At 37.5% G+C, this 17,351-nt stretch overlaps 1 protein-coding gene across 2 annotated transcripts in view; it reads right to left on the reverse strand.

Annotated features, from left to right (window-relative positions):
* The window catches only part of phc2a (polyhomeotic homolog 2a (Drosophila)), a 110,553-nt gene extending 103,864 nt beyond the window's left edge, over nt 1-6,689 (reverse strand). For both annotated transcript variants that reach the window (XM_060938265.1, XM_060938264.1), the window contains exon 1: nt 6,626-6,689. The gene's annotated coding sequence lies outside the window, so the exon portion shown is untranslated. The remainder of the gene's footprint in view (nt 1-6,625) is intronic.
* Between the last annotated feature and the right edge of the window lie 10,662 nt (nt 6,690-17,351).

Genomic DNA, 17,351 nt, shown 5'->3' on the forward strand with positions numbered 1-17,351 from the left:
ATGAGCAGCAATATTCTTTTTGGAGAGCAGTGGCTTTCTCCTTGCAACCCTGCCATGCACACCATTGTTGTTCAGTGTTCTCCTGATGGTGGACTCATGAACATTAACATTAACCAATGTGAGCGAGGCCTTCAGTTGCTTAGAAGTTACCCTGGGTTCTTTTGGGACCTCACCGACTATTACACGCCTTGCTGTTGGAGTGATCTTTGTTGGTTGACCACTCCTGGGGAGGGTAACAATGGTCTTGAATTTCCTCCATTTGTGTCTGACTGTGGATTGGTGAAGTCCAAACTCTTTAGAGATGGTTTTGTAACCTTTTCCAGCCTGATGAGCATCCGCAACGCTTTTTCTGAGGTCCTCAAAAATCTCCTTTGCCCATGCCATGATACACTTCCACAAACATGTGTTGTGAAGATCAGACTTTGATAGATCCCTGTTCTTTAAATAAAACAGGGTGCCTGCTCACACCTGATTGTCATCCCATTGATTGAAAACACCTGACTCTAATTTCATCTTCAAATTAACTGCTCATCCTAGAGGTTTGCATACTTTTGCCACTCACAGATATGTAATATTGGATCATTTTCCTCAATAAATAAATGACCAAGTATAATATTTTGTCTCATTTGTTTAACTGGGTTCTCTTTATCTACTTTTAGGACTTGTGTGAAAATCTGATGATGTTTTAGGTCATATTTATGCAGAAATATAGAAAATTCTAAAGGGTTTACAAACTTTCAAGCACCACTGTAACTTACGCATGTACTTGTGCATGTACCTTGTAACGTAACAACTCCTGATTTAGCTTGTCAAAGTTTTTGAATTGCTAAGAGAATAATTAGATGCAACAAGTATGTGCTTGTAGGGCTCAGGCACATAAAACAGCTCTAAGAACATTCCTTTGGGGTCAAATGTGAGGCTGCTGGTAGAGAAGATGGGTTGAAGAGAGTTCAGCAAATATACTACCTTCTGACAAATGACTCATTTGGACAGGAATAATGAGAGAATGAATGATACAGTAAGCTGCACTGAGTTTGTCCTCGTGGCTGGGTCGTGTCAATGAGAAGATCAGAAGAATGTCACCACATTGAAGTTCAGAGCTCAAGACTGGGTGCTTAGAAATTCTGGAGTAACCAGACATGCTTTATGAAGAGATCAACATGTTCTTTATTATTTAAATCAATAAAAGAAACATAAACGAAATGCACATTTTGCAGTCCAGAGCTTCACTGCTCATTTGTTTGTTTCTCAGCATGTTTAAAACTCAACATAAATCATTGCCACAAATTTGGAAGCACACAGTTATATTGGATGTCTTTGTATGCTTTAACTTTACGATTCCCCTTCACTGGAACCAAGGAGCCCAAACGTGTTCCAGCATGACAATACCCCTGTCAAAGACATAGTTTGCCAAGGTTAGAGTAGAAGAACTCTAGTGTTCTGCATACATCCCTGACCTTAACTCCAATGAACACCTTTGGGATGAATTGGAATGCCATCTACACCCCAAGCCTTCTTACTTGAACTCACTAATGCTCCTATGGATGAATGGGAACAAATCCCCATAGCCACACTCCAAAATCTAGTAGAAAGCCTAGAAAGCCTTCCCAGAAGAATGGAGGTTACTATGAGAGCAAAGGAGGAATAAATCTGGAATGGGATATTCAAAAGCACCTTTGATTGTGATGGTCAGAAGCCCATATACTTTTAGCTGTACAGTGTATTTTTGTAGTTTATCTTGCTGTAGTTTTAATAGTTGAATATTATATTTAACAGTTGTTCCACGAAATCGGGTCGTACATGAGCAGGTAGCCGATGAGGCACATAGCGCCGAGTTGGCTATAAGCCATGTACAACAAGACTGAGTGGAATAACTGTTTTATTCTATCCACATTCACTGGATTTTGAGAAACAGGGCATTTTTATTTTTATTTTGTGCAAATTCGATCAATAAAAACTTTATACAAAACGTCCAACAAAATAATTTCCGGTTAGAATGTAAACAAACCGTGCATGTTCTCCCAATGTCTGCGTGGGTTTCCTCCAGGTGCTCCGGTGTCCCCCACAGTCCAAAGACATGCAGGTTAGGTTAATTGGTGGCTCTAAATTGACCGTAGGTGTGAATGTGAGTGTGAATGGTTGTCTGTGTCTACAGTATGTGTCAGCCCTGTGATGACCTGGCGACTTGTCCAGGGTGTACCCCACCTCTCGCCTATAGTCAGCTGGGATAGGCTCCAGCTTGCCTGCGACCCTGTACAGGATAAGCAGCTACAGATAATGGATGGATGGATGTAAACAAATTGGTGAAATGACAGTAACAATTTGTGAAAAATGCTATAATAATTCTTGAAAAATTAAAAAAAGATATTCTTACCATCAAACATTTTTATTCCATATTTTGTTACTTGTTTTTGTATTTTTGGGGGGCTTGGATTTCGAGTAGAGTTTTTATTTCATCCTCGGTTGGTTTAGCAACGCTGTGATCCACTGTGATCGTGTCCAGGATAGCACTTAATGAAGATGAATGAATGAAAGAATTTTGACATAAGTGCAGACAGGGGACTTATTATGGAGGCCTGCTGCCCTACAGAGCGTAAATGTAAATGTGAATGTAAATTGCTTTGCTATACACTATTCACACACTATCACAGGTATTGTCAGTGCATTTATAGCACCAAACAACTTCACTGTAATTTAGTAATGAATAGCTACATTGGTTTTAAAATCTATCTTTCCAATTATTTTACTCTACTTGTTTTACACAAATATAAACAAGGCCTTGAGCAGCATCTAAATATTCCAGGTAGGTCCACAGTTTTCACATGGAACTGGGTTAATCTTGAACGTTTTTGGTCAGATAGTGGAAGGTTTAGCATTTTGTGCATACGGTCAATTAATTATCCTTATATTACAACATTAAAATGAATATGAATATTTAAGATGGATATTAAATCCAAATCTAATACCAAACTGACCCCAAGATTATCACACACACACATTACCATGGAAAGATTTCAAAATCCTCCACATGTGCTGTGTAGAAATAAATTACACTACTCACTCTCACAGCTGCTCTTTATTTATTTATGACAATATATAATAATAAGTAATAATGATTTTGTAGTAGTAATAGTTTTATGCCCTTGGAGAAAGAATTATTCAAGGTAATCTGCATGTGTTAGTATAACTTTGTGCAAACGTATTGCGCTTTACATCGAGGCTCCCTTAAGAGATCATTTAGTGCATTACTTAAATAACATCAGCAGTAATACACCATAAGTACCAGAACAAACTAACACATTATTTTTTAACGAAGCCAAATAAGCTAGATCATTAACACCTGCATTAAGAAATTATTAAAATGAAGGCCATAATGCTCAGTATGAGTCACTACCATGTTTTTAAGCGTTTCATCAGTTCAATAAGTATCAACATTTAGTCATCTATTTATTTATTTATTTATTGTGAAGTAATGTGAATTTATTTACAGTGTCCTCCACAACTATTGGCACCCCTTGTAAAGATTAGTAAAAAGGGTTAGAAAAAAAATCCCCCTTTCGTTGAAGTAGCTTCATCTCACACTGAAAAAAAAAATACTTTGTACAACCTCCTTTTGCCAGTGAAACAGTACTGAGGCTTCTCCTATAATATTTTATAAGGTTGGAGATACAGATCAGGGCATCTGAGACCATTCCTCTTTACAGAATTGGTACTGAACACAATGTAACTGAAACGTGCTTCCCATTTAAATTGCCCATGTTTGAGTTGATTGGAGTGGGTAGGAACTTTCAAGTTGTAGTCCATGACTTCCTGATTAACTGGGGTACAAATATGAGGTGACACAGAGGCCAAATTCCCTTAGTCATCCATCAACATGAGAAAGATAAGAGAACACACAAACCAAATGAGGGAGAAGTGTGTTGATCTTCATAAGTCAGGGAATGGTTCTTTAAAAAAAATCTAAATCTACTCGCCTGAAAATGTCCATTTCTACTCATTGCGTAATAATAAAAAAAAGTGGACACCAACTGGAACTGTTACAAACTTTCCTGGAAGAGGACCCAAGTTTATTTTGCCCCACATACAGTGAGGAGGAGGGTAAGAGAGGGAAAAAAATCCCCAAGGATGACTGTTGGTGAATTACAAGAAAAAGTAAAACCTTGTGGTTTCCAAGTCTCCAAAAACCACCGTCAGATGCCACGTCCATGCCAACAGATTATTTGTGAGGTATGCTTAAAAAAAAAAGCCTTTTCTATCAGTTAACCACAAACATAAGCGCCTGAAGTTTGTGAAATGCTACTACAGCTTTAACTGGCACCATGTTCTCTGGTCTGATGTAACAAAAATCGAGCTTTTTGGCAATAAACACTCAAGGTGTGTTTGGTGAAAAAGGAGGATGGCTATCATAAAAAGATCCTGATCCCAACTGTAAAATATGTTGGAAATTCTATGATATTTTGGGGCTGGTTTTCCTCCAAAGGCCCTGGAAACCTTATTAGGGTACATGGCATCATGGACTCCATGAAATACCAGGACATTTTAAATCAAAATCTGGCTCCTCTGACAAGAAACCAAAACTGGGCCGTCACTGGATCTTCCAGCAGGACAATGATCTGAAACATATGTCCAAATCAACACAAAAATGTTTCACTGAGCACAGAATCAAGCTTCTGCCCTGGTCACCTAAGTCCCCTGACCTGAACCCCATTGAAAACCTGTGGTGAGCTGAAGAGGAGAGGGTACAAGAGAGGGCCTTGGACTCTAGATGATGTGGAGAGATTGTGTAAAGAGGAATGGTCTCAGATGCCCTGCTCTGTACTTCAAACCTTATAAAATGTGACAGAAGAAGACTCAGTGCTGTTTTACTGACAAAAGAGGGGTGTACAAAGTATGAAATGCCAATAAAGGGTGCCAATAATAGTGGCACAAGTGTTTTTGTTGAAAGTAATTATTTCATGATGAGGGATTTAAAAAAAAATTATTTCAATTAAAGGTTGGATTTTTCTCATTTTCTCAGTGTGAGATGAAGTGGCTTCACCAAAAGACGGATTTTTTCTCAACCTTTTTACTGATCTTTACAAGGGGTGCCAATAATCATGGCGTGCACTGTATATTTCATTAACAGTCAAACAAATGTCAACTCATACATGTGTTAATTTATTTTGTTACTTTCTACATTACATATTTTGTTAATGTGAATCGATGCAATAAGTAATGTTAGTTGTTAAGGGAACTTTCATGTAAACTGTGATCCTATATTTACATATTACAATATATTTAGCAAAATAATTCTCGCGATGTGTTAGAAGCAGTGTAAAGGGTTTGAAAGGGGCAAATCTTTTACTGGGCTACTTTTAAATAGGCATCGAGCTGTTTTTGTCACACAAACTCAGCCACCCTGGTTGTAACTAAATCCTTAACTGATATAAGACAAACTTCCACCACACAGTGATTTCACCAGAACTGTAGGAGAAGTTTCACTTCTCCTTTCCTGTCCGTTAGCTGTGTGAATCAACAATATAAAAGACACCTGGACTTCCTCTAAAGCTTGCTATCACCATGGACTGTAAAGATGTAAAGTAGATCTTGTCCTTCAACCCTGGTCTGCACTGATGCACAGGTGACTAATTTTACATATTTGAATATAAACCTTATGCAAAGTAAGAGTGCAGACAAGTTTGACTTTGCTGGGAATACAAATATCACTCAGGTCAGGTCAGTTCAGAATGCAGGGGAATATCCTAAACATCAAGGGCTATGGAGTTTATGAGATGATGCAGACGGCTGCGAGAATGCACACAAGTGCAAGGCGAGCATGGCTCGGGTCTGGGATTTTGTTTACAAAGCAGGGGGTCAGACCAAAGTGTGTGGAGAGGGTGCAGATGGTCATGTTATTTGAGATGCAGTGTGGTTTAAACACGTCATATCAGCAGCCCACAGGTCAATTGTGGAACACTCTTCCGGTGTTCAATGCGCTGTCTCCTCTTGGGGATTAAGTGGGATCTAGAAAGGTTTGTAATGGTACATTTTCTCAAGTTCACAAAAAAGAAAGGAAGAAAAAAAAACTTAGCAACAGTTTGAAAGGGAAAGAGACATCTAAAAAAAAAGTGCTTTTCTGTCACACTGATTGTCTCCGCTATATTCATTGAAAGCAACTCGGAGCTCTATAGACTGCTTTTGAAGGAAATATTTGTGCTCTTTGAATTCCAGCCAGGTCACACAGTCCATCTAGTAACCATTTGTCCGTTGCAGAGCAGAAATTGAAGAAATTCAATGCACAGCAGTAGAGTATGTGGTGGAATCCAAGTGAATAAATAGTCATGTTGTAGAAGAAAACACATGCAGAGAAAAAACAATTTCTCTTATACATGCAAAGACTGATACTGTAATTACAATCTCTCTCTCTCACACACACACACACACACATATATATATATATATATATATATATATATATATATCCAGAGGTAAGAAGTAGGAGGATTCCCAACATAGTATATATATATATATATATATATATATATATATATATATATATATATATATATATATATATATATATATATATATAAGCGTATAAAGGCAGCATGCAAAGTGCAGAAAGCAACAAATCCCATGTCCATACCTTCTACATAGATCTTATCTTCTCCTCTTGCTTCAGTGTCCTGTTCCTTCCCTGATATCCTACACCATTTCTGAGTGCAGCTCTGTCCGACAGGACAGACTACACCAGGCAGTGAGGAGGAGCTCAGGAGGAGGGAAAAAATTCAGCATGAATTAGCATTCCAAAAGCAATCATGTGACTTTTTTCTCTCCAATCGCAAGGCAGCATGTCACTCTGGACCTCCCTACATTGCTCGCACCCTCCCTCTCTCCTCTCTTGTTCTCTTCTCCAATAGAATAGCTGTGACAGAACTGTAAGACATCTGAGATGTTGTTGTTACATAAGGAACACTGTATTTATTATTTACATTCAGCAACAGCAAGATTATACTCATCGTAGTAATTTATTAGGAATAGTACATAAGGGCCAAACACATCAGTTTTATTTCTGTAATGTTTAACACTTTGGAGTTATTACACTTTATGCTTATTTATTCATTACATTACAGTACAGGCATTGACAGTGGTGCTTGAAAGTTTGTGAACTGTTTAAAATTTTCTATATTTCTGCATAAATATGACAAGTGAGACAAAAATATTATACTTGGTCATTTATTTATTGAGGGAAATGATCCAATATTACATATCTGTGAGTGACAAAAGTATGTGAACCTCGAGGATTGGCAGTTAATTTGAAGGTGAAATTAGAGTCAGGTGTTTTCAATCAATGGGATGACAGTCAGGTGTGAGTGGGCACCCTGTTTTATTTAAAGAACAGGGATCTATCAAAGTCTGAGCTTCACAACACATGTTTGTGGAAGTGTATCATGGCACGAACAAAGGAGATTTCTGAGGACCTCAGAAAAAGCGTTGTTGATGCTCATCAGGCTGGAAAAGGTTATAAAATCATCTCTAAAGAGTTTGGACTCCAGCAATTTACAGTCAGACAGATTGTGTACAAATGGAGGAAATTCAAGACCATTGTTACCCTCCCCAGGAGTGGTCGACCAACAAAGATCACTCCAAGAGCAAGGCGTGTAATAGTCGGTGAGGTCACAAAGGACCCCGGGGTAACTTCTAAGCAACTGAAGGCCTCGCTCACATTGGCTAATGTTCATGTTCCTGAGTCCACCATCAGGAGAACACTGAACCACAATGGTGTGCATGGCAGGGTTGCAAGGAGAAAGCCACTGCTCTCCAAAAAGAACATTGCTGTTCATCTGCAGTTTGCTAAAGATCACGTGGACAAGCCAGAAGGCTATTGGAAAAATGCTTTGTGGATGGATGAGACCAAAATAGAACTTTTTGGTTTAAATGAGAAGCATTATGTTTGAAGAAAGGAAAACACTGCATCCCATCTGTGAAACATGGTGGTGGTAGTATCATGGTTTGGGCCTGTTTTGCTGCATCTGGGCCAGGACAGCTTGCCATCATTGATGGAACAATGGATTCTGAATTATACCAGCGAATTCTAAAGGAAATTTCAGGACATCTGTCCATGAACTGAATCTCAAGAGAAGGTGGGTCATGCGGCAAGACAACGACCCTAAGCACACAAGTCGTTCTACCAAAGAATGGTTAAAGAAGAATAAAGTTAATGTTTTGGAATGGCCAAGTCAAAGTCCTGACCTTAATCCAATTGAAATGTTGTGGAAGGACCTGAAGTGAGCAGTTCATGTGAGGAAACCCACCAATGTCCCAGAGTTGAAGCTGTTCTGTATGGAGGAATGGGCTAAAATTCCTCCAAGCCGGTGTGCAGGACTGATCAACAGTTACCGGAAATGTTTAGTTGCAGTTATTGCTGCACAAGGGGGTCACACCATATACTGAAAGCAAAGATTCACATACTTTTGCCACTCACAGATATGTAATATTGGATCATTTTCCTCAATAAATAAATGACCAAGTATAATATTTTTGTCTCATTTGTTTAACTGAGTTCTCTTTATCTACTGGAGAGATAAGGCAGCAACACCACCCTCTGCACCATGATTTCACTGATCTTACACTGAGACTTAGTAAACCTGAGCAGTACATGGACAGAAACAAACCCAAAATTCACATCAAAGTGACATTTTCTGCCATAAATCCTAAAAGTCCACAACAGGACCTTCATAGGTGAAGCAGCTGGGCTACTGAAAACAGTGTTTAATCCTTGGTCTGTCACCTTAGCACACCAAACATCTGTCCTCCAAGTACACCCTACCCTTCATCTTCCTGAAGCTGTTGCATCTCATTACGACTGGTGCTTTTTAAAGCAAAGTGGCCTACAGCACACTTCTGCTGCATGACCCGAGCCGCCCCGGCTTTACAAGCGCTCTCAGAAGCAACAAGTGTTAGAAAGCAATCATTGCTGAATGTCGAGCACTTAAAGCACCATGATTAATCTGTTGTGTTTCTCTGTCATGCCATACTCAGATATCAGTGATTTGCTTGCAATCGTGGCACAGGGTAATAAAAGTTTTAGGAAATGAAACTGGATGGTGCTGTGCTTAAGGCTGTTAAGTGATGGAGGATATAATAGTATGAAACTCACAGGTGCTGAGGCAACACTGACATAATTAGACAGGTCAGAGAACAGCGAGGGAAATGAAGGAGGTGATTGTGCTATTTTCTGCTCTGATAATAAGTTCCTTATGTGTCCCGTATATGCACTAGCAGAGGACGAGAAAATTTCCTTTTAGGAAGGATGTAAGGCTGAATATTGTTACATAGGGCAGATTTTAAAGCTGTCCAACACATCATGCAGTAGAACTGCATGGCTACCTGGCAGACGCATGCATCAGTTTCACTTGGTTCCATGTACAGTAATCCCGCATTACGATGCGATGAATGCTTGTATGCATTTAGTTCCTTTACACATGACTAACTTATGCTGAGACATTTAACCAGTGGGACCAGTTCATTCTTTGCAATTGTCCTTTATAATGAGTTATTTTGGTCATGTCAAACCCTGGAAAATCCTGCTCTATTCAATCTGTGCAACAGTTGAGATGGAACAGTCTTAGAGACTTGTAAAGAAATTATTTAAGCACAAAGGTGCTTAAAAAACGAAATTATAGGTTTCTAAATTTACTATGAAAAAACGGTGAACAGTAAAAATAAATAAATAAATAAAATCATATCAATATTTGATGTGGCCATCCTTTGCCTTTAAAATCGCATTAATTCGTTCAGGTAAACTGTAATACATTTTTTTAAATAAGGAAACGGCAGGTCAGTTGTTCTAAGTGTACGTGTAATCGTTGTGTGTAAGGAGAGCAGCAAAGTAAGAATTTCATTGCATTGTCTGAACCTCCATGTTTTTACTATGCATATGACAATAAACTTCTTGAATATCTTGAGTGTCTTAGAAACCTTCTTTTTTTCTGATTTCCTGAGATTTTTCCATCTCAAATATGGCCTATTACTTCATTTATTTCAAAATTTTTCTCTGTAACATTTATATAAAAATAAATAAATTGTTTTTTTTAAAATTGCAATTTTCTACTGATAAAACTAGGCATAAAATAATAATAAAATATTAATAATACATTTTATTTAAAAGCACCTTTTATGACATCCAAGGTCACTTCACAAATAAAAACATGCAATGCAATTAATAAAGTATTAAATAAACAGTGATCTCAATTATAATAACAGTAATCTCAAAAATAAGAATAAACAATGACATTTAATATCTAGGGTGCAATGTTACAAATGCATATTATCACTTTACATTATGATTCTCTTAACTAATATATTTTAGATCATTATTCACGAACAAACCATAAACTACAACATTTACAACTTAAGACATAAGTAATGCTTGCAACATACTTTTTGCGACCCGTTGAACTACACTCAGCACATTATCAGCATTTAGTAGCATGACAATTGAAGTATTTACATTTTTATTTATGATGCATGTGAAAACCATGCATGTAGATTTATTTTTAATCCTGGATGAAATAAACATTGGTTAAAAATCAGATGGTCATTGAGCTAAATTATCACAGGCTTTTATGATCTCTTTACCTCTCAGTTACTACCATGAATTATTTGGTGACTACATTGAAACTGATAAGAATAGTAGTCTATGTAGTGATAAGAGTTTGGAATATAAATCTGATTTAACTAACGCAGGTAATAATGTGACTAAAATGTAAACGTACATAAATCAGATCTATTTCGTTTCCTTGTTAGTTATTTCAGAACAAACAAGTCCAAGCGTAAAATAGCATAGCCCATAGCTTCATTTTCATTATTAAAGTGCAGCTTTGGTCAAGAAAGTGAGTTGAACGCAGTGTTTAGTCTGGCTTTGTCTTACCTTCTTGCATCCTGATCAGAAACAGCATGTCTCCACGGTGCTCCACCTCAGCTTCCTGGAGACTAATTTACAACTTCCTCTTGTCAGCACTCCTGTTGATACTAATCTCCTGCCTGTTACAATAGCAGTAGGGCTCTTAGAATCAGCCACTGTAGCCAGGATTAATAGGCACCTCGGGCTAAACACCTGAAGTGATAAATGGGCCAGAACAAACACGTGCTTGTTGTAACACTCTCTATTTAATTGGTTGCGCTTTGTAATTGTAGCAAGTCAAAGCTTCTATACAAGCGTTGTGATGCTCTTGGAAGGGAGGAGGTGTGCTGCTATCATTAGTAATGAACCTACATTAGTTCTTTCCCCCCCCCCCCCCCCCCCCCCAGAACTTTCTGATATATCAATGGAGATTTCACAGAAAGCATTTTTCTCGGTGTTGTGAAAGGATGACAGAAGGGAGGAGTGGATGAGGAGAAGATGAAAGACAAAAGTGAGAAAGGGTGGGTTTTTTTTTACACCATCCATCCTAAGCCTCTGGTTTATGAGGCCCCCCCACCCCCCTCTTAATCACAGCTTATTCCAGTGGGTGGGATGGAGGTGACTCGTACAGAGGCTTATGGCTGAAGATCCATCACTTTTTATGAGGTTGTTGTCATGTGCAGAAAAGGGGTAATGCTCCGACTCAGCTTTGTTTCTTTTCGGCTGTAAACGCTGCACTGTCACTGTAATTGCCCCCATATATACGAGTGGCCCTTACCTCCATGCTCTGGATTATAAATCAGTCACACCACAGTCACACAAAGGAACCAAGCCTCTGTCTCTTGTCTGTCCACCTCAGCATACTCCACAGTCACACCTAGAAACACAACGTTTACTTCAGGGGAGCACTCACACTCATAAACCTGCTTCCTGATAGACTTTGTAGTTATATGGTTACTACACGGGTCTTCTTACGGTTCCAAATGGACTGTGAAAACATTTATCGACACTATCAACCAACTGCATGCACAATCACAGAAACGAGTCATAGTTTTGGCTCAAACTACTTACAACAGTAGATGGAAAGGAGCACTCAATTAACTGATAATCACAACCAACACACACACACACACACACACACTACATGAAAATTAAATTAGATTTTATTTATATAGTGAGTTTAATGATAGACATTGCAACAAAGCAGCTTTACAGAAATCCAGATGTACATTTAAACCCCTAATGAGCAAGCCAGAGGCGACAGCTTCAACGCAAACCTGAAGAGCAGCTAGACTCAAAGGAAATCCATGCTCATTTGGGCGGTGACACCATATAGTGGGATTATGAATCATTATTACTTTTTTACATCTCTGTCCTGTAAATCAAACAGCTCTAAAACCTAACACGCTAAATGTCTTGCTGGCATGTCATGCATTTTGTTGATGTCTTTATTTTGTCCTTAGGGTATGCAAACTTTTGCACTCATTTGCATATTTCAACATTGGGGAATGTCAAATCGTGCAGCACTGAAAAAAAGCAAAATGTGTTGCTTGGACACAACTTATACAAAGCAGTTACAAGCACAATCCTTTAGTTCATTTATCTTTAGTAACTGGCTTATACTGGTCAGAGCTCAGAAACACTAGGCGCGAGGTGGGAATACACTTTATATGGAACGCCAGTTCATCACAGGGCACCATAAAGACACACTCACACACCCGTTCACATACTACTAACTTAGAGTAACTAATGCACCAAGCAGCATGGTTTTGGGAGATAGGAGGAAACCAGGGAACTCAGATGAAACCCATGTTGACACAGAGGGAATATGCATATGCAAATAAAGAAAACAAATCATATTATTTCCTCCTGATTTGTGATAAAACAACATGAATAGATGGAAAGAAACTAAATGGGGACATTACGCAAACAACACACTTCCACATACTGCTCTTAGCACCTTAGTACCTTCTAATACTGGTCCTGTATTTCTGGTTCTTTTACTACACCAGCAGTGGTTGCATTTTAAAGCCAATGTTCATTAGATATGTAAGAATACTTGCAAAGCCCCTTTGAGCAACCTGGAGAAAGGCTGTGTGCTTGATCATATATATGTTACAGGTCAAAAAATTTCAACCTAGGTGATTTTTTTGTTTTTGACCCGAGTTAAATTTTTAACCTAGTTCATAATTTCCAACCTCGGTAAAATTTTGGATTATCTAAGATTCTTAAAAGTAGATGGCCTTTCAGTTTCATAAAATCAGTGAAATTTAGTTACCTCTGAAATTTGGTCATTGTGATATATGTTTATTTCTGTAATATCTTACAAAAAACCAGACCATTCTGTGACTGGGAAGTTATTTAATTTGAGGAGATTCCCAAGCAAATAATGTGCATGAAATTGCTCGCTTCACGCAGTCAAGCAGACAGAGGAAACCCGTGTATGCATGCGCAGGTTTACCTTTTTCTTCTTCTTTTGGGTTTTCTGGCAGCTAGCATCCAGTGTTGCATTACTGCCATCTATAGGTTTACCTTGACCATGCACTGACAGTTACCGGTACATCATTCTGTCGCTAAACGAACAGCTGATCACACCAAGGTGCTCGCTGACCGCAGATATTTATTAGTTTGGGCCTGCGTTTCCTTTCCTTTGCAACATAACGTCTTTTCTTTTCATTTTCCATTACTGTAGTCGGTCTTTCACGTTTCATTCACACACACATCTTCCATTTTTCCCTCCTGTTTCAAATTTGTATCCCATAATGCCTTGCATGAACAGGGAAAGCCCACCATGTGATGCATGATGTAGTATCTTGTATTGGGTTATGGTGAAGCAGGAAAAAATAATGAAGAATTTAGGGCCACATGGCCTTAAATTCATTAATTGTTCTATTTTTAAAAAATAATAAAATTGGAAGTCTGTGATTTGAATTCAGTAAATTTCGGTCCACAAAACAAAAATAATTGGGTATCTGGGAAAATTATTTTTATGACCTAAACCTGAAAAATCTGAAAGGCAGTATAGCTTTAAATGTGATTTTCCATCACTTCTTTTGTCTATCTTTCTTCAATCCACTTCCTCTCTGTATACACCTACCTACTATTTCCATTTGTCTGTCTGCCTAATCAGCATTTTTTTTCCTTCTGAGTCTGAACCCAACACCTTAACCACTCGATCAGCTACAGTTACAACTGCAGGAGTGATATATATTTTGAATTTATTAATGAGTCCAGTCTTATTACGTCATCAAGTAGTTTAAAATACAAAGTCTTCCCAAATCCTGACCCTAAATCTAACCTTAGATATAATAAGTCTCCCTAATATAAGTAGCAAATTATGAACTGGGTTAAAAATTCTAACCTAGGTTGAAAACTTCCACCTGATCTACAATTCTGACCTGTAACATATACACAACTACAAATGTATATAAAAAATGCCTGTTTTATGTATATATATATATATATATATATATATATATATATATATATATATATATATATATATATATAACTCATAAAAGTACCTTATATAAATGTACAGTGGGTGTCATGCTCGTAGTTCCCTGAAGGACATGTACGTATGTCCAGTGCATCATAGACCTGAATGCACTTTCATTGAATTAAATTGCAGCTGTGTCAAAGTTAAACACTGCCTATGTGTCATTGTGCCAAATTACAGGTTCCTCTGTATGTCCTGATGAAGTCCCATTAGGCTGAAACATGCCATTTTACATTGTTGTTGTCGTTGTTTTATTATTATACTGGTGCAATTGATTTAAGTTTATTACTTCGATCTCATAGTTAAATCAATGCTTTTCTATCACTGCTTACGGAAATATTACAAGAAGCTATTTTTCAGCAAGGTCTAGCATAAACAAGACAATGTGACCAAAAAAAAAATAAATCAATACTTTTCAAAAGACAAGATCAATGTGTGCAATTATGATAGACATCATACATTATGTATGGTGGCTTTCAAATATTAATGATAAAACCCACAGTTTTGTCTCACAAAACATCTTCACCAAAACCTTTATTCACAGCTTGATCAAGTCTGAAATAGTTTCCTCCAATATGTCTGACATTTACATCTGTATCCAAAAGAGTTGTAAGGAACAATTCATAAAATATACGCCATATAAAACAAGAAGCATGTAAGCTTCTAAACAGTGATGCTTGAATATTGTTTACTAATTCATTTCATTCTTGGCAATGATTCGAAGGATTTGTTTCTTGCCAGGTTTGCATAGAAACATGCCGAACCTGCTGAGTCCATCTACTGCTGCCATCTTCTGGTCTTTTTTGTAGTAAATACAGTATATTTTAAAGTTTAAGGCTTGCAGCAAAACCAAAACTACTGTTACTCGTTATCATGTTATGGCTAAGTGCAAAAGTTTTCCCTCCCCATGAATTGTGGGTGAAAGTATTCCTTTATTTGTCGATCAAAAAGGTCACAAAGTGGTTGGATGCAGTTAAAAAGGCAGAAAACGAATGGATGTTAACTGTTCTTTTATTTTTATCTGCACAAATTGGCAGAGGTGGACTAAGAACCCAACTTCATTACTTAAGTCAAAGTACAGATCCCACTGGTCAAATGTTACTTCAATACAAGTGAAAGTTTAACAGTCAATTTTTTACTTAAGTTAAAGTACTGAAGTACTTGCTTTTAAAAAATACTTAAGTATTAAAAGTACATTTTCTGTCAACGCATCGTTGTATTATTGCCACAATACTTACAATACCTAATGCTGTTACCAAAGACAGAAATGTGAATTCACAAAATGAACGCATGCTGTGCCACCATGGTGGTTTAACGTTAAGCTAGCTAGTCAGTGAAACTCCACCTGGCATGCTGGCAAACACTTTTCAAACTCGAAATCATATTGGGTAGCTAGTGCTACTAGAAAAGAAAGATTTCTACATTCTGTTTATTTGGCAAATATTATTATGAAACATATTTCTGAAAGGACTTCAGATAAGTTAACATTATTCATGTTCGCATAACTCTGTTTTTACATGCTAACTAACAGTGTTCAAGTTAACTAGCTATGTGTTAATGTTAGCCGTGGACAAGGCCATGGCAACTTGGCGGGCAAATCCATAGAAAGTCATTTGACTAACCAGACTGCATAACTATTACAACATTATCGCTAGCTCTAAAAGCACAGACAACTTCATTGCAAGGTTTCTCTTGGAATAAAATGTTTGTATACCTCAATATGCTTCCGCAGGTTGGACGGCGAGTTTTTGTAGGCCGTGATGTGGTTTGTTTTTGGCAAACAAAGCAAACATTTAAAATGAAACGAATCTTTAATCCTTTCAGAAAACTGAAACATGGGTTACAGGTAAAGCCATGAGTGCGTGCATTCCCCAGAAGAACTGCCTCCTTCCATTTTGCCATCACCTGATCGTGTTAAATAATGCTGTTGAGAAATCATTGAACTTGATTTTATCCAGTCTTTGGATGTGACAGGACCCGAGTGATTACTGATCGGCTGTCTCAGTGTCAACTGCGAAAAAAACAATCACATTTTAGAAAAGAAAAGAGAAGAAAAGAACAACAACTTTCAAAGCCGCTTCATAGTAACGAGTAACGAGGACCTTGACAGAAATGCAGTGGAGTGAAAAGTACAATATTTGTCTTTCAAATGTAGTAAAGTTAAAGTCATAAGTTTCCAAAAAAAAAATACTCAGGTAAAGTACAGATACTCAAAAAGTGTACTGAAGTACAGTACTCAGGTAAATGTACTTTGTTACTGTCCACCTCTGCAAATTGGTATCATCCCATGCAAGTGAAGACAAGTGAAACTTATGAGGATTAAAATGTAGTTACACTTTCAAATGTTTATTGTAAAATATGGACCATTTAGGTTGTTTTACACAATTGTACATTTAACATGTTATTTTATTATGTTGCAAGTATATGAAGATTTGAAGAAGTGTAAAGATTGACAGGAGATTTGAAGTGAGATTGCTAGTTATCTACAGTGGTGCTTGAAAGTTTGTGAACCCTTTAGAATTTTCTATATTTCTGCATAAATATGACCTAAAACATCATTGGATTTTCACACAAGTCCTACAAGTAGATGAAGAGAACCCAGTTAAACAAATGAGACAAAAATATTATACTTGGTCATTTATTTATTGAGGAAAATGATCCAATATTACATATCTGTGAGTGACAAAAGTATGCGAACCTCTAGGATGAGCAGTTAATTTGAAGGTGAAATTAGAGTCAGGTGTTTTCAATCAATGGGATGACAATCAGGTGTGAGTGGGCACCCTGTTTTATTTAAAGAACAGGGATCTATCAAAGTCTGAGCTTCATAACACATGTTTGTGGAAGTGTATCATGGCACGAACAAAGGAGATTTCTGAGGACCTCAGAAAAAGCATTGTTGATGCTCATCAGGCTGGAAAATATTACAAAACCATCTCTAAAGAGTTTGGACTTCACCAATCCACA

This window comes from Neoarius graeffei, chromosome 13 (genome assembly GCF_027579695.1).
Source record: "Neoarius graeffei isolate fNeoGra1 chromosome 13, fNeoGra1.pri, whole genome shotgun sequence".
NCBI lineage: Eukaryota > Metazoa > Chordata > Actinopteri > Siluriformes > Ariidae > Neoarius > Neoarius graeffei.